Genomic DNA, 18,170 nt, shown 5'->3' on the forward strand with positions numbered 1-18,170 from the left:
GTTCTCTCATCTCTTTCTCTGCCCTCCTTTTTCTTTCTTTTCTTTTCCATTCCCTTTCACTTTCTTCCTTTTTGTTTTTTCAATGTTTAGGTTTCTCATGTTCCCTTTTGTTTTCTTCTATAGATCCTCTTTCTCTCTTTCCTCAACTACTTCTAGAACTTAGACTTTCAATTGAGTAAACATTGTCTCTGCCATTTCTGACTACTCCTTCATATTCTAGTGTGTTCTTTCCTTCCTGTGTCTTCCAGTTTCCCAAAACTCGGGTGATCATCCTTTAATCTCTAGCCTTGACTCTACTATATTTGACCTCACTCATCACTTTAGCCTATCCCTTGCCCATCTTAATTCCCCACCACAGAAATATAAAATCACCCCACAAAGGGGAAAATCACTGCACACAAGTGCACAGTATATGTTTGATTTTGTTATATAATTTTAGAGTTTGTTTCTGTGATCGGAGGTAACAGGTTAATGGTTACCATAGTTTATAAGTAGTTAAGCTGCATTTGAAACTATTGTTATTATTAACTGTACTGCTTTAGCCAGAATGTCCTACATGTTTTTCTCCCCTGTAAGACAATACTGTGATTGTTTGAGGTCATAATCATCACCACAGCCCAGTACCAAAGGATTAGCAGCTGAGCCAAATAGTAGTTTTGAATCCTTCACAAATTGGGAAGGTAGGGTCTTGGGATAGCTATAAGAAACCACCTACATGTAGAAGACATCCCTGAAGAACAGACATCCTCTAAGGAAACCTCAGTACTAGTGATAAAGCTGTATACCATAAGAAATCAGCAATTATCAAAATAGAAAATGAAATTTAAAAAAAGAGAAAATAGAAAATGACAAGATGCAGAAGCTAAATGCAACTCCAGCCCCCCAGCCCACCCAGGACAAGCCCAGAACTCAAGGAGATAGATGAAATTGGAAGTCAAACACTGGAACTTTCCGAAATGATAGCAACAAAAGTGAAAAAGCAAGTGGAAAAGGCTGTAGAAAAAAAAATCTCTGAGGTACAGAAAGAAATGATGTTTAAAATCAAAGATATTAGAGAAGCTATAGATAAAGAAGTAGATGAGCTTAGAAAAATGATGGAAACAAAAAAATACCCAACACAGGAAAGAAATGGAATCCATGAAACAGAACCAAACAGAAATCCAAGAGATTAAAACCCCTATTGAAAGTATATGCAACAGATTGAATGAAGGAGAGGATAGAATTTTGGATCTTGAAGACAGAATTGCAGCTAGTGCTAATGAAAAGACAGATATCTTAAAAATAGCAAAAGACCAGGAAAAATCAACCCAACAGCTACAGGACAAAGCAAAGAAAAACAACATAAGATTGATTGGGGTCAATGAGAAAGCAACAGTCGTGACCAAAGTAAAACTACACCAAGACATATAATAATCAAGATTCCAAAAATCCAAAAATCCAGCACAAGAACAGAATATTAAAAGCTATTAGAAAAAAGAAACAGGTTACCTATAAAGGAAAGCCCATCAGAATCATGGCAGACTTTTCAGTACAAAACCTTAAGTCAAGAAGAGCTTGGAGTGAAGTATTTCAAGTCCTGAAAGAAAACAACTTTCAACTCAGATTGACGCATGCTGCAAAACTATGTTTCAAAACTGGGGCCTGGGGATTTAGCTCAGTGGCACAGCACCTGCCTGGCAAGCATGAGGTCGTGAGTTTGATTCCCAGTACCAGAAAAAACAAAACAAAACAAAACAAAAAAGTATTTATGGGGAAATAAGGTACTTCCATGACAAAGAATACCGGAAGAGACTTATGACCACCAAACCAACCCTACAAAGAGTATTGAAAGATATTCTAGAAAGAGATAAAAATGACCACAATTCCAAGAACAACAACAGAAACAAACTGCCAGGCAGGGCAAACAATTAAATGGAGGGGAAAAGCAGGGAACCAGCAACAGGAAAATAACACGGTAAAGATAAGCCAATACATATCAGTTATAGCCATAAATATAAATGGCCTCAATTTACCAATCAAAAGAAACAAACTGAATCAAGAAACAATATCCAATAATATGCTGTATATAAGAAACACATTAAATACAAAAAGAAATTCATAGAGTGAAAATCAAAGGATGGAAAACAATCTTCCATGCAACAGGAACCCAGAAAAAAGCAGGGGTAGCTACTCTGTTTGCAGACAATGTGAATGTCAAACCAAGAATGATCAAAAGAGATAAAGAAGGTCACTACATACTTCTTAGGGGAAAACTTCAAGAGGAAGAGATAACAATCATAAATACATATGCACCAAATATGGGAGCAGCCAACTATATAAGAAAATTATTAATAGACATGAAAAATCAAAAAAGCAGTAACACAATTATAACTGGAGACCTCAATACACATTGTCACAAAGAGATAGATCAACTAGACAAAAAATCTGCAAAGAAGTATCAGAACTGAATCAAGCCTGTGAACAAATGGACTTAGTGTATGTGTTTTCAGACTGTTCCACCCAACATCATCAGAATGCACATTCTTCTCAGCTGCACACAAGACATTGTCTAAAATAGACCATATACTAGGCCACAGAACATGTTTAAGTAAATACAAAGGAATTGAAATTATCCCATGCATATCATAGCACAATGAAATGAGAAATTAATGGCAAAAGAAGCCACAAAAACTCCATGAAAACACATGGAAATTAAATAATACCCTCCTGAACAACCAATGGGTCACAGATGAAGTAAAAGAAGAAATTAAATAATATCTACAACTAAATGAGAATGCAGATGCAACATACTGGAACTTATGGTATGTGATGAAAGCAGTCCTAAGAGGGAAATTTACAGCAGCAAATTCTCACATCAGGAAAACAGAATAAGCACAAATAGACAATCTAATCTTACACCTCAAGCTTCTAGAAAAAGACAAGCAAGACAAACACTAAGGCAATAGAAGGGAGGAAATTATAAAGATCAGAGCAGAAAGTAACACAATGGAGACCAAAAAACCAATACAAAGAATTAATGGATCAAAGAGTTGGTTCTTTGAAAGGATAAATACAGTTGATAAACCCTTAGCCAACCTTATCAAAAAAAGGAAAGCAAAGACTCAAATTCATGCATTGAGGAATGATAAGGGTGAAATCACTACAGATCCTGTGGAAATTCAGAACATCATCAATACCTACTTTGAAAATCTTTACTCTCAGAGGATGGAAAATAAAGAAAAAATGGACAGATTCCTAGAAATGTATGAATTACCAAAGCTGAACCAAGAAGATATAAAAGTTCTGAATAGTCCAATGTCAGTTAATGAAATCAAAAACATAATTAAAAACATATGAACAAAGAAAAGCCCAGGTCCTGATGAATTCACGACTGAATTCTGCAAGAAATTTAGAGAAGATTTAACCCTAATAGTCCTCAAACTCTTTAATGAAATGAAAGGGAAGCAATTCTCCCTAACTCATTCCTGTAGGCAAGTGTTATCCTGACACCAAAACCAGAGAAAGACCCAAACATAAAAGAAGCAAAAATCCTCAGTAAGATACTCGCAAACAGAATTCAACAAATTGTCAAGAAGATTATACACCATGACCAAGTGGGATTTATCCCAGGGATGCAGGGATGATTGAACATACACAAATCAATAAATGTAATACACCATACCAACAGAGCCAAAGACAAAAATCACGTGATCATCTCAGTAGATGCAGAAAAAGCTTTTGCAAAGTCCAGCAGCACTCAATCATGATAAAAACCCTACAGCAAATTGGAATAGCTGGTCTTTACCTCAATCTGATAAAAGCCATCTATGACAAACCAACAGCCAACATCATACTAAGTGGACAAAAACTGAAAGCTTTTACTTTAAAATCAGGAACAAGACAAGGATGTCCTCTGTCACCACTCCTATTCAACATAGTTCTGGAAACATTAGCCAGAGCAATTAGACAAGAGAGAGAAATAAAAGGAATAAAGATAGGAAAAGAAGAAGTTAAACAATAATTATTTGCAGATGATATGTTACTCTACATAGAAGACCCCCCAAAACTCCACCAAAACACTCCTAGATTCAATAATCAAATTCACTTGCATGACTGGATACAAAGTCAATACTGAAAAGTCAATAGCATTCTTGTACACAAATAACAAACTCATTGAAAAAGAAATTAGGGAAACCACACCCTTTATAATAGCATTAATAAAACAAAATACTTAGAAATCAATCTAACAAAGGAAATAGAGGATCTGTATATTGAAAACTACAGTAGTCTGAAAAAGGAGATTAAAGAGGATATCAGAAAATGGAAAGATATCCCTTGCTCATGGATAGGAAGACCCAACATAGTGAAAATGACCATACTCCCAAAATTGTTACACAGATTTAATGCAATCTCGATCAAAATAGCATTAACATACCTCACAGAACTAGAGAAAACATTCCTAAAATTCATCTGGAAGCAGAAGAGACTTAGAATTGGAAAGATAATCCTCAGCAGCAAAGGCAAGGCAGGTGGCACTACAATCCCTGACTTGAAATTATATTACAAAGCTACTGTGACAAAATCAGCATGTACTAGCAAAAGAACAGACCTGAGGACCAGTAAAACAGATTAGAAGATGCAGACACAACTACAAACACATTTACCCACCTTATCTTTGACAAAGAGGCCAAAAAATTTCACTGAAAGAAAGATAGCCTCCTTAATAAATGGTGCTGGAAAAACTGGCTCTCTACATGCTGAAGACTAAAACTAGATCTGTGTCCCTCACCATGCACTAAACTAAACTCAAAATGGATCAGAGATCTAAATATTAAAACAGAAACACTAAATCTACTGGAAGTGAAAGCAGGTAGAAATCTGAAGACATAGATGTTAGCAGAGACTTCATGAATAAAACTGAAACCACACGGAAAATACTTCAAGGAATCAACAACCGGAATCTCATCTTATTAAAAAGCCTTTACATATTAAAAGAAATCACCAACAGAGTGAAAAGACAATCCACAAAGTGGAAAAACATTTTAGCTAACTGTCCCTCAGACAAAGGACTTATATCTAGAACATATAAAGAATTGAAGAAAATCAGACGCCTCAGACTCAAAGGCCCAATCCAAAAATGGGTATCTGAGATGAATATACACTTCTCAGATGAAGAAATACAAATAGCAAATAAATATATAAAAAATATTCAACATTATTGGTCATTCAAGAGATACAAATTAAAACAACATTGAGATTCCATCTTATCCCAGAAAGAAAGGCTGTCATCAAGAAATCAACCCATAACAAACGCTGAAGGGGCTGTGGGGAAAAAGGAACCCTTCTCTGCTGTTGGTGACATTGTAGACTGGTGCAACCAATGTGGAAATCAGTGTGGAGATTCCTCAAAAAGCTAGGATTAGAGGTCCATTTGACTCAGCTATTTCCCTCTTGGGTATTTTCCCAGAAGAATTAAAAATATCATGCCGCAGCAATATATGCACACCCATGTTTATAGCAGCACAATTTGTCATAGCTAAATCTTAGAAGCTACACAAATACCCATCAACTGAGGAAGGTATAAAAAGATGTGGTGTTTTTATATAATGGAGTACTACTCAGCCATAAAGAAGGATAAACTTGAGACATTTCTAGGTAAATGGATGCAACTTGAGTCCATACTCATAAGTAAAATAAGTCAGTCTCGCATGTGTGAACATCATATTGTCTCTCTAGTGTAAGAAGCTGAAAGAGTAAATAAGGCCCAAAATGCACAATAGATATTGGAAAATGGGCAGAAACTGCTCAAATGGGAAAAGAAACTGGAATGGGGGAAAGGAGAAAAGAAGGAAGGGAAAAGGAAAAAAAAATATGTATATACCAGATAGTTAAGATGGTTATATTACTAATTGCTATTAGTTTGTTGAAAAGAAAGGTTTATGCCTATATTGTCTGACCAATTTTCCTTGCAGATAACAATATGCAATGTACTTACTATTGTTACTCTCCTACAATCTTGTTTTGAAATTGTATACCATTTTTTTTTTATTGTTTGTTTTTCTTTTCTTTAAAAAAACTTGCAGTCACCCTCCTGCCTTAGCATCCTGAGTGCTGGGATGACACATGTGCTCCACCCGGCCCAGTTTTGAACTGTATAAGCTTTAGTGGCCCTGAGAAAGACTTGGTTGGCTTCTGGGTGTCTTCTGGGAGCCAGGCTTTGTTGGGTTTTATTTTTAGCTGCCATTATTCTTACTGCAGAAAAATTGGAGAGTGTTTGGAGAATAGAAGCAGACAGCTAAGTGAGATGCAGAAGGGATCTGCTTCACCACATTCTGTGAGCCTTTGAATCCTTTGCTCTCTCCTTGGGGTTGGCTAATGGAGCAATACCCAGTGACACCCACAGTTGGGCACAGGTCTTCTGAGTCAATCCTTTTGGGGAATAATAGCACATTGCAATTTGACTTTGCTTCTCAAGGAAAAAAGTCCCAACTATTACTTTTATGACAGTGCTACTGAGCCATTTGTGCTCTCACTCAATATGTGAAGTTGTCAGTTGAATTAGGTACTTAGCAGATGACATAAAAAGAAAATGTAGTATTTATACACAATGAAATACTACCCTGCCATAAAGAAGGATAAACTTGAGTTGTTTGTGGGAAAATGGATGCACTTTGAGACTATAATGTTAAGTGAAATAAACTACATACATAAGCTTCGATATTATGTGGGTTCTCTTCTATGAGAAACCCAAAATATAAATAAAAAGCAAAATAAAGGGTAGATTATTATGGTTTGTAAGTAGATGTCACCCCAAAACCTCATGCACTCACAGGTGGGGCTTTTCAGAGGTAGCATGATCCAGGGTGTGTGAATATGGATTATGGGTGCATAATAACTTAGTCCACTGATTGGGTTAGCATATTTCTGGGACAATGGGAAGGAACACGCTAGGTGTGGATGAGATCACCCAATAGGCTTGCAGCCTGAATGGAATAAAAGGGAAAGGGAGGCTGAATACCACTCCTTGCTGCTTCCTGCCTGCCTGCCATGGACTATTTCTCATCCTCAATGTCCTTCTGCCAGGCCACCTGCCTTAGAGCCAGCTGACTATGGACTGAAACCTCTACACGCTGTGTACTGAAATAAACCTTTCCTGCTCCTTTAACTTGTGGGAGTTAGGTATTTTGTTCGAGCGATGACAAAATCAACTAAGACTAGATAACAGGAAATAGGGAGGTAGATCTTGTGTAAAAGGGAAAGGAATCAAGAGATGGAGAAATAAATCAAGAGAACATGAGGAATTGATTATCATGTACTGTAAATATATACTAATAAAAATTGAGAGAGAACAAAAGAACCAAATGTGACCTCTGACACACATTCCCACAGAGCTCTGCAGGGCTTTTTGCCTAAGCAGGAGGTAAGTCATAGCCATGTTGTAGGTGAGGTTCAGGTGCCCATGTTTGGTGCTTTCCCCTCTTCTTGTGGAATTTTGGTTAGGTTTTGGGGATGTATAATTTCTTCTAAAGAAGGTTGCTGAAATGATCCATCCCCGATTGGCTAGTGCCTCCACAGCAGATAGAGGCCAAGTTAGGATCAAAGTCAGAACAAGTCCTCAGGAGGGGGAGAGAAGAGGAAAGGTTGCCCAAGGGACAGGAAGTTACAGTTCGACAGGAGCAAGAAGCTCTGGTGTCCTGTTGCAGTCAGGTGACTACAGATGATGACAGTCTGTCCATTTCAAAAAACTAGAAGGATTTTGAAAGTCTTTATCGTAAGGAAATGGTAAATCTTTGAGAAGACAGATATGTTTAGCCTGACGTAAATGACACACACTGTAGACATGCATTGAAACATCACAGGAACCCCATACATATACATATTTTTCATATAGATATGTTTCTTAAAAGTTTTAAAAGAATATAAAAGGCAAACAATACAATGAATCATCAAGGTTAGGAAACTGAAATGCTGTGTGACCAGAGCTGACAGGAAACGTGCAGAGACTGGAATTAGAGTGCAGGGACAGAGTGTGGCCGACAGTCGCTCTTCCAGTTCTTACATGGGATTTTAGGTAAGGAAATGGAGAGAGATTTAAGCTGCTTTTTTCACATTACTCAGGTGCAGTCAGTGACCTCAGATGAAGTCCTTGGAAGGGGAGGTGTAGTCCCTTGCGAATTCTAAGGAGTTCTGAAATGCTAATCTTAACAGAGGAAGCAGTGCAGTGTATCCGGAAGGATGCAGGCTCTAAAGCCAATGCCTTTATGATTTGGGGCAGAACGTATGATGCCTGAGTTGATTTCTTTTTCTTTTCCATCTGTAAAAAGGGGGAAATACCAGAGACATCATACAAGTTGGCTGTGAGGATTGATGCTCATGTCTTTAAAACATAGGTGTGACGATCATGCAGTGAAAGATGGCTGAACTGAGAAAAGGAAAAAAGGAAAAAAAAAGCAATTGTCGGTAAGAATTAGAAAAAAAGCAAATTCAGGAAGTAAGAATGTGTATCAGTATTTAATGCTGTCCAGGGAAAGGAGCGACTCCATCTGGTGAGCTCGAGTATCGATCACAAAGCATGGAAGGTTCTGATCCGAGATAGTTGCAGTTTACCTTGTTGAATTACTGGGAACCTAGAGCTGGAAGGACCCCAGATGTTAATGAGGCCCTTCCTGCTTCTCTGGATCTGTTAAGGTCACCAGATCCTGTGCTGGCTCGTCACTGTCCTTAATTGTTGCTTTATCTCCTTGGGGATGCCGGAGCCCTCGCTCAGGAGCAAAGAGGCATTCTGGAGATAGGAGCTGGCTGGCCAGTTGGGGTTTCAGAGCAGATAAAACATCACGCTGAAGATTAAAGGAAAAAAAATAACGCAAGTGGAGTATTTCTGTCATGCACATTTTCTTTGCCTCTAAGAGGCCTCCCTCTCTCTCCTTTAGTGGAGAGACTTGGAAACCCAGCTTCACCTGTGGGGAAGCAGCTGATCCACATCGCTGTACCACTAGAGACCCAGGGACAAGATGGGTGTGGGGAGGAAGAGCAGGGTGGGCGGGCTGCTCACCCCGGGTGCGTGGGAGGGCTTGGGAGACTGGCAGCTGGCCGGTATCTTGCAGGGTGAGGTTTCTTCTGAGGGAGGGAGCGTGTTCATAGAGGCCAAGCTGTGCGGAGGGCGTAGGTGAGGTTTAGGGACAGTGTGTGCACAGGCGATGTGGGGCCCCCAGGTGTGGATGCTGATGCTCAGACAGCATCAAGCCCGTGAGCTTGTTAGGATACACATACCCACCAGATTCTCACCCAACCCCTCAGCGAACCGGTAAAATCTCTTCCCTGAAAATGTGAAGCAGAGGCCCCCAGCCAGTTTCTGGGTGGGGTGTGAGGAGCCCCCTCTCCCATAGTGAGAAACCATGAAAGGCGACTCCATGTTTAATTTTCTATATTAACCGGCCAGGCCGTGGCACCTAGTGTCTGTTCAAACACCAGTTCAGATGTTGCTGTGAAGACTGACTTTATTTATATATTTGTTTTATTTTTATTTTTCAGTCTTTTTGAGACAGGTTCTTGCTGTGCAGTTCAGGCTGGCCTTGAGTTCACTCTGTAGCCAGGCTGGTCTGGAACTCAAAATGCTCCTCCTGCCTCAGCCTCCCGAGTGCTGGGATTACAGGCCTGCACCAGCATGCCGGGCTCAAAGACTCACTTTAAAAGGATGAGATGAAGATTTAAATCAATAGACTCCAAGTACAGCATGCAACCCTCCAGGGCATGGGTAGTTCTCATCCAGTCTGTTTGGCCTCCCAAGGCAAGGGGAATTCTGCCTCCTGGAGACCACAACAGCTTCTGGGTCTCCAGTCAGCCCTCAGTATCATGTGAGCCAGTTTGTTAGAATGAGTCGCTGTCTCTCTCTCTTCATCCCAGTAGCGCTGTTTCTCTGCGACACCCTGGTACAGCAACCATTTGCAGTTTTGCCACTTGCATGTTCTAAAGACTCACGAGGCACTAGAGCTATCATTTGTCTTCGCTGTGGAAATGAATTACGCGCAAGAGTAGAGCAGCCTGGAGGGAAGAAGTGCACCCTGGGAGACGCGCAGAGTGGCAGCTGTCAGGTGCTGTCAGGGTGCATCTGTACACGTTTCTCCGGCATGGTGTGGGTCTGTGACTCTTCTCGGAGGAATCTGGTATTCAGAAGTCAATAAACAAATTACCTTGATCTGTAAGGTGGGCTGTCACCGTGACTGATGGGGCACCTCCCAAGTCCTTCAGAGTGGCGCTAGGAGGGGAAACGACTGAAATTGCCAGGTACGTGACAAGGGACTTCGAAGAGTCAGGGCCGGACGTTCCTCTTGGTGAAGCTGCCACGGTGCAGGTGTTCCTCTGGAGAGCCGTGCACCCTCCATGAGAGCGTGCTGCTCTGGCGACAGGTGCACGTCGGGGACTTGTCAGTGGTGTGATTGTCCTGCGGTGCTGTGTGCCCCACCAGAAGGGAGCTCACAGGCCGTTTGGCAGGAACATTGTAGGGTAAAAGACGTCCGCTTGGCAAATGGCTGATACTTGAAATTTATGTGTCTCATCCGGATCTGTGTCAGTGAACACCCTTGACATTGTCACATGATCTTGAGAGGAGGCGGCTTGGTTAAAGTCACAGAGCAGAACGAGGGTGAGATTTCCAATTCGCGCAATACTTGTTTATGTGATTTGGGGGGTCTTAGATTTTTATAAGTCTCCAGGACATTTTGTGGTCCCTGCTATGTATTTAGCTAGTAATTGTTTTATGTGACTTATTTGAGGGACCAAGTAGAATATATACAAAAAAACCCCAACACTTTTTTTTTTTACTTTCATTTGGGAAAATACTAACTACAGTGTGGCCCATTGTGGAATGAGTTTAGGAGATCTGTGAACCGTGTCATCTATAGATCCTTCTGTGCAAATAAGCGTGGAACCCTACCAATTTTGTTACTGTCTTCTGTCGCTTATCACGGGCCTGGGTCCTGTCTCCGGGCCCAGAGCCCCTCCTGAGTATGTGATGTGCTCTGCTTCGGACAGAGCAATGTCTGTCAGCACCTGCTTGTATGTGACCATCGTCAGTGTGTATAATCCTCTTTTATTTTTGTTCGTGAGCAAGTCAGCAAGGCTCTTTAAGATAAAGTACTGAGCGGAAGTAACACACCTGTGATCCCCCCAATATTTTAAATTTGAGGCTTTTTCATTATCAGAGTATCATTAGAGATCAACAGCCAGTGTATCTGAAATGCTTCCGTCATGTAACATTTTTATTCTGGAAATCAGGCTTCCTTGAAGATACAATGCTTTCAGACACTATGGGCTAAAACTGTATTTGTATTTATTCCCCTCTCTTTTCAGTTTTTGAGGCAGGGTCTATGATGTAGTTCAGACTGGCCTTGAGCTCACTCTGTAACCCTGGTTAGCCTCGAACTTGTGGCGACCTCCCTGCTTCAGCTTACTGAGTTCTGGGATTATAGGCGTGCATCGCTGTGCCCAACTTTCTTTCCATCTTGAGAGGCGTATTTTCCCCTTTAGTTATTCAAAGAAAGCAACAGATGATGAAAATATTGAGATGAAGTTTATAACCTGGCCCTAAAGAATCTAAAACCTTTATAAACAGAAGCACATGAGAAATTTTCCGCCTGCTTTTATTTCCTTTAAACATTTTTTTTTTAATATGGAGAAGTTATAAATGGCTCTGATGTGTATATAATACTTTAATATATGTATGAATTTGTGAAAAGGCTAAATCAAGCTGTGTAATATGTACATAATCTCCTGTTTTATCTTTTTGTGATGAGGACACTTAAAATCTGTTTTCTTTGCAATGTTCAGGTATAAAATACATTGTTACTGACTGTGGCCATCATAGTGTACAGTAGGTCTCTAAAGCATTCTCATCCTAAATAGAATTTTGTATTTTGTGACCAGTCTCTCCCCAGCTCCTCCAGTGCCCAGTCCTGTGATCACCGTGTCACCTCCATTGCTACAGGTTGGCCTTTCTCTGAGTCCACTCACGTACATTTGCTTTTCTGTGTGTGGCTTATTTTACTTAACATAATGACCTCCAGGCTTACTCCTGTTGCGGTGAATGCCAAGGTTTCCTTCTTTCTTACAGGCGGGACCATATTCCGTGGTGTGTCCACACCACATTTTCTTGATCTCTTCAAGCACTGATGTACACTTCACTTGATTCCGTGCCCTGGCTTTTGTAAACAGTTCTGCAGTGCACCCGGGCATACGGAGCTCTCTTCCATATACTGATTTGGTTTCCTTTGGTTGTATACACAGTGGTGGGTTTACCACATACACACTAGTTCTCTTTTGAAATTTTTGAGATGCCTCTAAACTGTTTTCCCTGATGCCTGTACTGATTTACGTTCCCATCGGGACCCCTTTTCTCCACACCCTCGCCAACACTGCTCCCATGTCCTTTTAATAATAGCTGCTCTACCCAGTGAGGGGTGATTGTCATTTGCATTTGCCTGAACGTGGGTGATGCAGAGCATTTTTTATATACCTGATGGCCACCTAGGAAGTGACTTTTGAGGAGTGGCTATGTGGGATCTTTGCCGTGAACACATCTCAATTCCTTTTTTCGTTCCCTTTCTCTCTTCCCTCTGCTTCCCTCCATCTTTGGATCTCCTTCCCACTTGAGCAGGATCTATCTCCTTATTCCTGTTATGTAGCTTTTATTTTGCTCTTTTCCATTTTTAAATCAGTCTTTTGTTTTCTTTTCTTTTCTTTTTCTCTTTTAAGCCTAGGTCTCACTGTGTAGTCCATGCTGGCCTTAAACTCACTATGTAGCCCGGGCTGGCCTTGAACTCATGGTGATCCTCCTGCCTCAGCCTCCTGAGTGCTCGGATTACAGACCACCACCACACCTGGCTGTTTTCTTTCTTTTGAGTTGTTTGAGTTATTTTCTGTCTCTCTTCTTCCTTCCTTCCTCCATTCCTTCGTAATACTGAGATGAAGCCCAGGGCCTTCATGCATGCTAGACAAGTGCTCTAGCCCTGAGCTGTGTGTCTTCAGCCTGCCTTTATTCCTTAATCAGAGAGGACTTATTATGCAAGAAGCTGGCCAGGGCAGTGTTTTTCCGTGTCCTGTGAGCTTGCGCATGCTGAAGTCAATCATATTGATGCTGCATTCTTAGCTTCCAGCGGTGGGTACTGTCAGACTCAGACTGTGACACCCCAACAAGGAACCTGTCTCTGTAAGTGTGTAAACTGAATTTCTGATCTGTTCAGTACTTGAGCGGTCAGGTCTAATCGCCAAGCATATATTTTTGGATTCTATTCATTTCCTACAGTCTCTCCTACAATTCAGAAGCCATAAGAAGGTTACGGCTGGTGATGTTAAAGTGTGGCACAGAGTCCAAGTAATAATTTTAAAGATACAGTTTTAATTTTAGCACTTTATGGAAGCCGCTGACAATCCAGATATATTTGAGGAAAGAAGCCTAAATTTCCTTTCAACCAAATGCTCTGCAGTTAACATCTTCCGAGAGTGCCTGTTTCTAGCCATTTCCATCTTTTCCTTCTTACCAGTTTCCAGTGGGCTCTTTACCGCTGTCATCCTGTCAGTCAGTCAGCCTTTCAGTTGTCTGCTGGCTTTTTTTTGATGCTGGGACTCGAACTCACAACCTCACGCTTGCCAGGCAGGCACTGTGCTGCTGAGCTACACCTCCAGCCCTGTCTGCTGACTTACTTTTATGAGTCCTTGTTTGCAATACATTTGCTTCCATTCCTCCCGTGGAGTTGGTCTATGGTCATTGATCATCTTAGTTCCTTTTTCATCCCCCTTTCCTCCTCTCTCCATCTCTTGACCCCCTTCCCATTTGAACAAAATCTATTATCTGTCTTTTATTTATATATTGAGTTTCTCAAACAAGCTAAACCATGTGATATTTAAACTTGTGTCTGACTTATTTCCCTTAACATTATGGTCTCAAGGCCTATTCATTTGCCTACAGATCACTCAAGTGTATCTTTATGGCAAAACAGTATTCCACTGGGTGTGAATACCACATTTTCTTGTCCATTCATCAGGTGATGAACATAGGAAATCCTTTTTTTTTTTTTTTTTTTTAATTCCCTTCCTCTCCCAGGTAAGTGTACAGGAAATTTAAGACAAGGGCATGTGCATAATGGTAATATAATGGTAATGTAATATAATGGTAATATAATATAATATAGCAGTAATTGCTAGATGTGCTACTCTGAGACCCAGCTGAGGGCTGAGGGTTCTCAGACAGGGCTATTTGAACAGAGTCATAAAGGGTCGGTTATGTTGACCACGAGCAAGCAAGACAAGCATATCCCCAAAGTAGTAAAACCAAATGCATTGGGCTCAGGGATCTCAGTACTGAGCGAAGAACCTGTGAACAGCATGTGAATTTATTTTCTGTCCTTTAAGCCATGTTTTTTCCCTATTTAAATACTTAGGCTAAAGTACAGCATGAGCCAACATTTCTCAGGATATGATCTACAGAATGCCATTTGTCTTCGATGTTCCTGGAAAGAGAGGATCAAATCTGAGAAGCGTTTAGGAAAAAATCCTGTTTAACTCTGTTGATCCATCAGTGCCCACATGTATTTAATGGCAGAGCACTTTTTTAAAAAAATTTTGTGTAATCTGTATTCCATGGAATATCGTTTAGGTACCCTCTGTCTGAAATCACCTTTCCCAGTGTCAGCTTTCTATTTAAAGAATACTATCTTTTTGCAAGAGAAATCCATGTAAAGATCTGTTGGTAGTGTTGAGAACATTATGACTTAAGAGTAGTTAATTAGAGCATGGATAATTCACTGTATAATCTTCTCACTCTGAATTAGAAACTGTTTTCTGTTTTGTATGGATTGGTGATACTAGAAAACAAATGCATAGTCCTATATTTGATTAGTCTGAAGCACCTGTATCAAATAATTATGACCATTTTATTATTAGATGCCTAATAATTGTTTGTTGGAAGAGTAAGAGACCCCAGTGTTCATACTTGGCAGATATTTTAATAGCGAGTGACAGTTACACTATATGTAACCTTGTTGATAAAGTGATAAAATTAAAATACATCTATCTGCAGTTCTTTTTGGAATAAAAAGAAAACCTGGTTTATAAATAAATAGATTTTAAAAATCATGTACATGTGTCTGTATGCACAAACAGGAGTCATGTGCATGTTGTTTTGTAAAAGAGAAAATGAACTTTTAAGGAGTGCTATCCCTGCGTTGTACGTGTTCACTGGAAGTTTTAAATATTCAAGGAAAGGAACTAATTACCTTGTTCCTTGTGCATAGAAGGCATGCTCGAAGATCATGGATTCTTGGAAGATTGCAGGCTTTCAAAATTCTGACGAGGCTGCTTCTAAATCAGTGCATGTCGGGTGCTGTCTTTGTGTGGGATGGCAATGGCTCGGTGTGGCTGCATTTTAGTGAAAGAAGAAAAGCGTTGAAAACGGCCCTGCACCTGTTGGATGTGAAGGATTGGAAGGAGGGACAGGGCGTAGTGAGGATGGGGTAGGAAGGTGTCCATGTAGGTTGAAGGATGATACTGATGGCAACAGTGATTTTTGGTCTGTTTGCACTGCAGCCTTTCCCCATTGCCCTCCCTCTATTTCTTGGAGGTCTTTTTGAACCAGAAGACTTAATTAAACGGTTCAATGGTGTTAACTGCTTTTACTTTTTGTGTACTTTAATTTTCTAAGGAAAAGCAAAGTCACTCTATAAAATCCAGTTTGTGTTAACAGAATTGAGTGTTCTTATCAGGTGGAAGAGAGTTGTAGGCTTAAGAGCTTGGGGGCCACGGGAAGCACCCTGGAGTGTGGGCGTCAGTGTTTTACCAGCGGGCTCCCTGGGGGAAGGAGCAGAAGGCCTGATGGGCCGTGTTCTCCAGCAATTTGGGTGGTGAAAATTCTCCCACCTGCTCAGTGGCAAGAGCACGGAGTTTGTAGCTGATCAGCACGCAGTGTTTTTGCTTCTAGGTACAAATAACATCATTTTCCACCATTTTCTGTTGCCACTGAATTTGGAATATTACTTCTGTCTTGAGGTTTCCTGTTGTGTAAGATATCCTATATTAATTAATTTTTTAGAATATTGGGTGCATGGGTTATAATTTTGAGTCCCTGCTTGACTGAAAATGTCATGTTTTGGGAGGGTAGAAACTCTTTTCCTTCAAAATTTCAAAAGGATAATTTTGCTGGTAAGAAGATTGATGATGTAACTTGTAAGCAAAATTTTCTTTCTCTGGAAACTGCAGGTTTTCTCTATTTTTGGGTGCTGCATTCTCCTTAGGGTTTTCCTGATAAATTATTTCAACCCTTCTGTTCAATATTTAGTTTGTCCTTTCCTTGAAGATGAAAGTGGTCCTTTATTTACTTTTGTTTTTGTTTCTGAGTATCCTATTGAATTGATTTGACCACAGATTTTTTCTTTCTTCTTTCTTTCTTTCTTTTCTTTTTTTTTTTTTTTTATCTTTTTAAGACAAGGTTTCGCTATGCAGTTAGGTTGGCTTTGAACTCACTTTGTAACCCAGGCTGGCCTTGAACTCATAGGGATCCTCCTGCCTCAGCCTCCTGAGTGTTGAGATTACAGGCGTGTGTGTCACCACACCCAGATGTCTTAACACTAACAGATTTCTTAACACTTTTTGTGTATTGTTTATATTATGGAAGTCATCTCCCTAGTTATCTTGAAGATCACTAGTTTGTTTCTCCTATTACTCTTTCCACTGGCTATTTTAAGAACCATATATTTAAAACTCAATTAAGATTTTACAGAGTAAAATCCTCTCATTTTAGAATACAGTTCTATGAGTATTGACAAGCTACTACCATGATCAAAATATAGAACATTTCCTCTCTCCAAAACGGTCTCTCCTATGGCCTCTTGGTAAGTAAATTCCCCTCCCTCCAGTCTCTGGCCTCTTTGCTACTGAATTTTCTCTAATGATTGCCCACGGGCTGGGCAGGGGGAGTCCTTTGCTGTCTGTTCTTAGGGACAAAGAGGAGACTGAACAGCATACGTAGCTGGCGTGGGTGTCCACCTCAGGTAGAAAGGTCTGATTCCTGAGGGGGTCTCTGACCTTTGGTTTCTATACACGACTGCCCGGGGTGTTGACAGGCCATCTTCCTTAAGGAAGGTGTGTTCACAGGGGACCAGCAAGGGTCCAGAACCCCTCAAGTTCTTGGAACACAGGGACAAAAGAAAAACAAAAGGTAGGAGGGCTGTATTCTGTGGTTTGAGTGCTTTGGAATCTCCTACTCTTGAGTAGTGTTCCCCACGCACTATAGTTTCTATCTAGGTGTCCCCCCAGAGCCTCATGAGATCATAGGTGGGGTTTTTGAAAGGGGACTAGATTTGGTGGCGGATAGCTCGCTTGTATTAGGAACTTGGGTCTGCTTGGGAGAGGTGGCTCACAGGGGGCGTGGCTGTTGTGTTGACTATCAGATTAGATGTCTTCATTCTTTCTATCCCCAATGCTTTATTTTAAATGACACTCTCTCTCCCTCTCTTTGAGTGTCTGTGTATATTGTATATAAATATGTATAAATGCATATATATTTGAAAATATTAAAAATATTAATATTTCACTTGGGCTCTGGGTAGGTGGTGCTTGCTTTGAAGGTAATAATATGTTTCTCTTAAAATATGGTGCCTATGTCAGGCCTTCCACAAAATCCCTTTTTTTCCTGTGCTTTTAACCTGCGCCGGAAAAGGGTTAAAGCTGAACGTTTTTCTCTTGATCCAAGGCACTGAACACAGCAGAGGTGTAATGATCCACTGAGCTTCAGTTTAATCGTACAATCAATGACCAGGAAGAAGTGCCTTCAAGGAAGAACTGATAGATGCTGTGACTGTGGGACCTTAAGGGACCTAAGATAGGGCTCTGATCCGCTTAGTGAATTGGAAGAGACACGAACAGTCAGGGACGCAGTGGTTGGCAGTGTTACAACAATGGTCAGTTCATTTTCTTGAACACCTGTTGGTACGAAAGATGCCCACTTGGGTATAATTGCTTTTGTTCCCCCCGTAGTCTGCCTACCCTGAAAAACCATGTGCAAATGCACTTAACGTGCATAGTTTGGAACTTAACAGATTGAAATGTATTGAACAGTTCTTCCCTTTCTCTAAAGATAATTCTCCTCCAGAGTAGGGGTCAATGGTTAATTAGTTCTTAATTTGTTGAGATTGCTTTCATAG

The sequence above is a fragment of the Chinchilla lanigera genome, unplaced genomic scaffold (assembly GCF_000276665.1).
Source record: "Chinchilla lanigera isolate Chin_1 unplaced genomic scaffold, ChiLan1.0 scaffold00028, whole genome shotgun sequence".
NCBI classification, from domain to species: Eukaryota; Metazoa; Chordata; class Mammalia; order Rodentia; family Chinchillidae; genus Chinchilla; species Chinchilla lanigera.